The following is an 8,292-nucleotide window of genomic DNA, read 5'->3' as shown; positions in this document are numbered from 1 at the left end:
GGGTACTCTGAACCTCACATGCTAAATCTGAAAAGTAAAAAATGCTGAACTAGATTAGATATTTCTGGGTTATTTTGTCTCCAACATTCTACTAGTCTAAATCTGAGTTCTATCAACAACGTCAAAGGAAGAACTCTCTAGGATAAATGAATGTTTCGTTACCTTTGTTCTTGAGACATCCATCATTCATTCACTCATTTAGTCGTTCAACAAACATTGCTCAAGTGTTAGGTTCTGTACAGAGTGCAGACTTGAAAAGAGAAAAAGTCCATTGAACACAAACCCATGCAGCTAGCCTCTGTAAGGAAATCAAGAACAACTATAGGAAAGTCATTATAATTGGCTTACAAGTGATGCTTAAACCACTTTTGACCAAAAGTTAAGGGCTCTTCTATTGGAATGTAAAGTATGCAGACGAAGACATTTTCCTGCGAGTGACTCAGAAATTCTCTGAATTGTAAACAGGCTCTCAAATGACTATAGTGTTTAGAGAAAACTAGTCACGGACTCTTTACCTTCAGTTCTTTGTGACGAGAATCTACAATCTCATAAAAACTTCAAAACAGGTTCCAGTGCAACTATCTCAAGGACAAGAAAAGAAAATTTGCTAGATTTAATCTAGAGTCTGGGACAGAGGGCTGTCCACGAAGGGACATTCTTCCTGTCTTAAAAAAAAATTGTACACTACAATTCCATTATTCATACAATATCTTTTCATTTGATCAAAAAGTAACCACGTTTTATTTGTAAGGGGGTGATGGGATTGATTTGGCAAATGGAAACCAAAGAGAGATTTCTAGATGGATATTTTCACTTTCACTGTGACATGGAAGATGAGAAAATTAGGCAGGAAATTACAAAAGCCTGTGACACAAAGGAGGAAATTACTTGCGTGGTACCTGTGTGGAGAGGGTGCTCTGAGGAGGTGCTCCAGGCAGATAAGTGAATTCTGTTTCATTTCTGAGCATCACTGCCCATGCCAACATGAGGTGCCATGCCCCGAGCAGGGCCACTAAGGGGGGTAAGATTCCGTCCCTGCTTTCGAGATGCTTGTGGTCCAGTTGGGGGGAGACTCAGCCAAATAACTGGATGGCTCCACCTCAGTGCGATCAGAACCTAATGGGGCCAGTACTCGGACTGTGGGAGCACGTAGGAGGCCCCCACACCCAAGCTGGGGGTCTGTGCATGCTGCCTGGACAGGGGTTTCTCTAAAGTGCTTTCCACTACTGATATTTTATATGTGGCTCTGAAGAGAAGAATAAGCAGAGAATCTCAAGATGTGATAAGAAATCCTTCAGGGGAAAAGCCAGGACATGGCCATTCTGTCAAATCCTCTAATACCTTTATTCAGTTACCCTTGGAAAGAAGAGTCAGGCAGACACGGAAGCTCTGCGGTCGGCAACACCTTGCTCCCAGGTTTGCGCAGGGGCTCAGGGAAACCCCAGGGATGTCCGCTGTTCCCATCAGCAGTGCACTGGGCCAGAGGGTGTACCACGGCGGCACGAATGTTTGCTATATTGGATTACAAAGCCGAGTAATTGCCATTTAAGGTTCAAGTAATGGTGAGGGCATTCGTCTGTGCTTTCGTTCATTTGTACAGCAATTAATTTGTACCTAAATTAACAATAAAAATGGTTACGTGATCCAATAATGTAAAAATCATAGCAGGGAAAAAATAACCTCGTCTGTCTTACCCTCCTAGCAAGGCCAAACCCCTTGTTTCCCCGCCCGCTGTTGTTTGCCTCTCAGGAGAAGGTCACTTTCAGGCAGGCAGAGTGGGAACCGGGTGTGCATGCTGGCCCCTGTCAGGGGTCCAGCCTCCAAGGCCATGGACAGGAAAATGGGGTTTGTGTGATGCAAAGTATTGTTGACTTGAAACAGTACAGGCGGGTCACTGCTGCAGCCTGCTCCCGGGGAGGCCAGGAAACAGGCCCTCTGGAACTGTTTAAGGCAGAGATAGACACAAACGAACCCAGAAGATGTTAGCACAGAATTAGCAAACTGGGGTTCTTGGGCAGCATATGGCTAGCAGACACATTTTGTTTGGCATGAAAGGGTTTTTAAGTTTTTGGATTTGTTTCCAATGTTTAAAAATTAGGATATTTCATATGAATATTCAGATCTCCAATTCTCTTGAAAAGCTGGAATATTGTTTGCACTACATTACATGCCTCCCTGGCAACACTCGCCTGGAGCAGAGTGGTCACTGTTCCCTTTAGTCAGGCAGTGCTTGCCAATTTACTGTAGTCCCCACCACTCCCTAGTGTCCCTATTGCCCACATCTTTCGTTATTAACTTGCATGACTTGCGTGATTTGAGTGTGACTCCTGTTTTAGCATTTGCCTAGTCACTTACAGAAGTAACCCACTTTGGTCGCTCTTTATATAAGCTTCACTTTTTAACTTCCTGGAGCATTTTATTTTACCAGTTTGAATGTCTTGGCCATAGAGGCTGCTCTCTGACCAAAAGTCTTACACTTGCTGCTGTGTTCTTTGGTGTTGGCATTGAACCTGTTGCCACAGAACTATAAACCTATCCAAAGGAAAGTTACACTGGAGAGCAGCTTATCCACCTGCCTCATTTAGGAACTGAGGCTCAGAAAGGCCAAGTGACTTCTTCGAGGTCACACAGCAACTTGAGACAGAGCCCAGATTAGAACTAGCTCTAGCGATTTTCCTACTACATTTCAGCCCCTACTGGGGTGCTCAGTTGTGATACTGTGTGTCCCAAGGCAAGAATATGATGTCCCACGTCATTGTGCAATCTTCCCACCTTGGATAAGTTTGAACAGCGTAGGCCTGTTGGGCAAGGCTATTTGCTCTCTATGATGGCCCCTGATGAAGGGCTGCCGTGTTCAAACTTGGTTTCTGAGCCAGTCTGTTGACTTCTGAGAGCCTTGAACCAGGAGTGAGGCCAACTAGGTTCGAGTCCCAGCTCTCTCTCTGAGCAGCTGTGCGATCTTGGGTGAGTTTCCTTGCCTCTCTGAGTCAGAATTTCCCAAGTATGAGACAGGAATGCCTGCCTCACAGGATGTTGTGATGATCACAGGACAAGACAAACATGAAAATTCTCAGAAAAATGGAAAAAGTTAGATAAATGCAAGTTACTACGACAGGCTAGTGGGCTTAGCTACAGAGAGTGTCCGAATTCCCTTGTTTTGCAGGTGAGGCAGCAGAGGCCAGCCAGCTATGGGCAGAGTTCAGATTAGCAATGGGGTCTTGTGTGGTCCCTGTCACTGCCCCAGTTGGACTCACAGATCCCAGGTAAGCCATGTGGGCCCAAGCACATGGGCAGCAGAGGACGTACCTGGAGGTTAGGAAACCCTGACTTCCCCTCACTTGGGTTTGTGTGACCAGAGTCCCAGCCTCAGACCCAGAATCATGACCCGGCTCTCATCCTAAGGGCAGAGCCCCCCCACACTTGCTGGCGGCTGATTCCTAGGCTATGAACATGGACTCGGGAGACATTATCCTGTGCAAATGAACACTGCTTTTGCAAATTTGTGGAACCTGCCAGCTCTCTCAGTTTAACTAGATCTCTGCAGTGACATCCAGACATGTTCTGCATTAAATTAGAGCTGGTAATTTCAGAGGGAAACAGCTCTGAAATGGCACGAAAGACAAAAATCTGTTCCTTGAAAAATGACACCATATGTGCCTGCATCGCTGCAGTCAGGGTAAAAGCTTCTCCTCTCTTTGCTACTCATCAAGCCGCCAATGTTAATGTCAGATTTGCAACAGCACCGTATACTAATGGAACCCAAATGAGCTCTAAAATTAGCTTTTAACAAGAAACTGGAGGCTAGCTCAAGGCAAGCACATTCCTCTGACTGTGAGAGACGGAAAGTGTTTTAGCAAAGCAGTCACATATTGATGTTCTCGAGCCTCAGAAAAGATCACTCTTTGCTCTGAGTGAAATGCCCAGGAAGAATTGTGCGCAGCCTGCTGTCTGCCTTTGCATCAGGAACTAGCAGCTTAACCTGCAGTTTTACGAAAACCTTACCCCAGACAAAGAAGCTATTGGGAGGCTGAAGTGTGGGTGAGGAGCAAGAGGGATTTGAGGGGTCAGACCTGAGTTGGGGACCGGGTCCTAGGAATGGCAGTGTTCTACATTTTAGAGTACGTTCCATTATCACTGTTTATCTAACACATTTAGAGAACTCAGAGACTACAGAAAAGCAGTGATGGGAAATATTTATATGGATATGGAATATTTAACAGCTGAAACTGATCATTGTGAATTATCTTCCACCATCCTGAAAAATTAAGGACTGAAAAATTTTCTAAAGAACATTCCACCAATAGTACGATTTCTGAGAGTATTACTAGAGAGGTAAATTCCATTCACAGGCCTCAGTCCAGCCGAGTTTTTGCTGCCTCTGGCTCCACGAGGGCCTCAGGTTGAAATCTGAAGGTCAGTGGGTCTGCGTTGTAGAGGCTGCTGTGTTTTTGGAGTTCCCTGCAGGGTTTGTGGATGAGAGCTGGTAGGAGAAGGAGAGTGGTGGAGGTAGGAGGAGTGGTTAGAAGCACTCAAACCTACCCAAGGGAAAAACAGAAGAACTAGGAAACCGAGTAAAGATGCAGCTGGGGAGCAGCAGGAAGACGGCATTAGTGTAGGTGCAAGGAGGTTTGAATCAGGCACTCTCCCATCAGAAAAATCCATCCAGTTTTTGCAGATGAAGTGTCCGCATTCCCATCTACTCCAGGAAGCAGTGAACTCCCCTTTAGCCAAGGAGCACCCCTGCACCTGACATTCGGGGCACGTGAACTCAATTCAGCTTCACGTCCTGAACATGAGTTGAACACTGGTGGTTGAGCGTGGGAGTGGTTGGGCTAAGTCCTCCTCTCAGCCTAACAGAGCTTTGTCTATTGGGGTGATAAGATGGGTACAGAGATAACCAAAATACAAGCAAGAGGGGCTGAGAGTTCTGAGGAAGGGCCTGAGAAAGTGCTTTGGGGGTCACAGATGAAGGAGTGATTCATTCTGCATTGTATCTGGCAAGTCTGCACAGAAGAGGTGGCCTCTGAACTGGGCCTGGAAGGATGGGTAAAAATAAGTTACAGGACTTTTTAGACCATCAGAGGCCAAAATTCTAAGCCTGTTTGTGAAGAAAAAGGATGATATCATGGAAAAAGTTCTGGCTTGGGTTCTAATCCAAGCTCAGCATTAAAAATCGCTATGTATTTTCGACCAATTCATTTAATTTCTCTGGCAGTTAAACAAGACAGTGGATGTGAAGGCAATTTGTAAAAGATAAGATGGTACACAAATCCTAGTTCTTAGTAATGATGCGTGTGCAGCCTCACAGGGTTGTTATGAGACTTCTTTCAAAGTGCTATTCAAAAGAGAGTTATTATTATAAAAAATTCTAGAATCTTCTGGCCCCAGAAAGAACTGAAGAGGTAATAAAGGTTGATCGAATTATCAACAACTGAAGGAAAAACTGAAGCCCAGAGCACGTTGTATTAGGTTAACTAGAATTATAACTGACAGAAACATATTTCTTATCAAATAAAAAAGAGCCTTTTAAGTGAGACAAATATCTAGTTCTCTAATGATGTTATAAATCAATTCTTAAGATGAAGAACTTGCTGTCATAATTGCTCATTTTTCTTGGTCCTGCTTGGCGGGACAAATCTCACAAACTCACAACATTTTGTGTCAGTACAGACAGATGCATCTTCCCCGATTCTCTCTCCAGTCCAGGATCTGTAGCGCAAATGCACCAACACTGGCGAGCATGGGTTTGCATTTTGTCTCTTGTCTAAATCTGCCAAGAGCGTCATGAGGTGATTTCTTTCTTTCTTTCTTTCTTTCTTTCTTTCTTTCTTTCTTTCTTTCTTTCTTTCTTCCTCCCTTCCTTCCTTCCTTCTTTCCTTCCTTCCTTCTTTCCTTCCTTCCTTCCTTCCTTCCTTTCTTTTTTTTTTGGAGGAAGATTAGCCCTGAGCTAACATCTGCTGCCAATCCTCCTCTTTTTGCTGAGGAAGACTGGCCCTGAGCTAACATCCATGCCCATCTCCCTCTACTTTCTATGTGGGACGCCTACCACAGCATGGCTTGCCAAGCAGTGCCAGGATCTGAATGGGGGAACCCCAGGCCAGCGAAGTGGAACATGCACACTTAACTGCTGCACCACCGGGCCAGCCCCAAGTGATTTCTAATAAACCTTACTCATCAAAAAAACAAGCTCCCTTTGAATATATCCTTCAAACTCAAGAGGGACTCCCCATTAAAAACAATGACCACCAACACAACTCAACAACAAAAAATTAAACAACCTGATCAAAAATGGGCAGGAGACATGAACAGACATTTCTCCAAAGAAGCTACACAGATGGCCAATAGACACATGAAAAGATGTTCATCATCACTGATCATCAGGCAAATGCAAATCAAAACTACACTAAGAAATCACCTTATACCCTTAGAATGGCAAAAATAACCAAAACAAAAAGTAACAAATGTTGGAGAGGTTGTGGAGTGGAGAAAAAGGATTCCTCATACACTGCTGGTGGGAATGCAAACTGGTGCAGCCACTATGGAAAACAGTATGGAGATTTCTCAAAAAATTAAAAATAGAAATACCATATGATCCAGCCATCCCACTATTGGGTATCTATCCAAAGAGCTTGAAGACAGCAATTCCAAAAGTCCCATGCACCCCTATGTTCACTGCAGCATTATTTACAATAGGCAAGACGTGGAAGCAACCTAAGTGCCCATCAACTGATGTGGATAAGGAAGATATGGTATATATATACAATGGAATACTACTCAGCCATAAAAAAGAATAAAATCGTCCCATTCACAACAACATGGATGGACCTTGAGGGAATTATGCTAAGTGAAATAAGCCAGATAGAGAAGGACAATCTCTGTATGACTCCACTCATATGAGGAATTTAAACATGCAGACAAAGAGAACAGATTAGTGGCTACCAGGGGAAAGGGGAGGGTGAGGGGTGGGCACAAAGGGTGAAGGGGTGCACCTACAACACGACTGACAGACAATAATATACAACTGAAATTTCACAAGATTGTAAACTATCATAAACTAAATAAAAATTAACTTAAAAAAAAAACAATGACCACCACCACAAAACTTGATGGCATGTAATTGGGAAGTGTACTGGTTCACTCAGGAAGCCATAACCAAGTGCAACAGACTGGGATGCTTAAACAACAGAAGTTTATTTTCCCACAGTTCTGGAGGCTGGAAGTCCGAGAGCAAGGTGTCAGCAGAGTTGGCTCCGTCTGAGGCCTCTCTCCTTGACTTGTAGATGGCCGTCTTCTCCCTGTGTCTTCTCATGGCCTTTCCGCTGTACTTGTCTGCGTCCTAATCTCCCCTTCTTATAAGGACACCAGCCATACTGGATTACAGCCCGCCCATAGGACCTCATTTTACCCTAAACGCCTCTTCAAAGGTCCCATCTCCAAATACAGTCACGTTCTGAGGTACTAGGCGTTAGGACTTCAACATACGAATTTGGGGGGCTTGATTCAGCCTAGAAGAGGAAGGCCTCAGGATCTCACATAACCTCTGAAAACATAAAAAGCCCATAGATAACATCTACTACGCCCGTGGAAGACAAAGACACTCCCACCTTCTCCTGCCCAGATTGCACGCACCTGTAATATGTGTTTTGCCCCTGTCCCCAGGAGGCTGTGTGTGGCCCATGCAAAGGCACAAATGGCACAAAGCAGCACCTCCCAGTTAAAGCAGGCCTGTGGGAATGGGTTGGGGGTGGGGGGGCTTGTCTGTCAATGTTAAGGTCAGCTGTGCTGGCGTCTGAACAGCCGCTGCTGGAGCAGTGGGAAGGAAGGGGAGAAGGAGGGAGGGGAGCCATGCAGCGTTTCCCGGAACCATGCTGGTTCTCCACCCCCTGACAATTTTCTTCCTAAAGCAATTCCTCCTACCTGGTAGGAAATCAGGGAGCAGATCCGGAGTCTCTGGAGATCTTATCCCCTCCCCTCCCAAGCCTCGTAGACAGATGATATCTGATCGGGAAGACAGAGATGGAAAACACTGTTTCATCAGCAGTAGGCTATGCCCTTTCAGATTGCCAAAGAAACCTGCAAAGAAAAACAAGCGTGTTCAATCAAACACCGCTCCACCCCAGCCCCCCTGCAGTTGGGGGGCCCTGGAGTCTGGAAGCTTCCCGATTTTCCTGTGGGAACAGTGGGTGTGCTTTGAGGCACGCTCCAAACTGCCTGTAATTTTCCACCTGTGGACCTCCCTGACAGATACAAGCCCAAACAGGAGTGACAAAGGGAGCCAAGGGAAGTGCAGCT

The 8,292-nt window shown here is 45.2% G+C and overlaps 1 long non-coding RNA gene across 1 annotated transcript; it reads right to left on the bottom strand.

Moving 5' to 3' along the window:
- Positions 1 to 7,172: 7,172 nt before the first annotated feature.
- LOC138918931 (uncharacterized) lies at positions 7,173 to 8,057 on the bottom strand. The gene is made up of 2 exons (XR_011428697.1): positions 7,918 to 8,057; positions 7,173 to 7,540 (listed from the first exon to the last, which is right to left on the bottom strand). It is a non-coding gene; the product is annotated as an uncharacterized lncRNA (long non-coding RNA).
- Between the last annotated feature and the right edge of the window lie 235 nt (positions 8,058 to 8,292).

The sequence above is a fragment of the Equus caballus genome, chromosome 19 (assembly GCF_041296265.1).
Source record: "Equus caballus isolate H_3958 breed thoroughbred chromosome 19, TB-T2T, whole genome shotgun sequence".
NCBI classification, from domain to species: Eukaryota; Metazoa; Chordata; class Mammalia; order Perissodactyla; family Equidae; genus Equus; species Equus caballus.
This window is presented reverse-complemented; position numbering and strand designations above follow the sequence as displayed.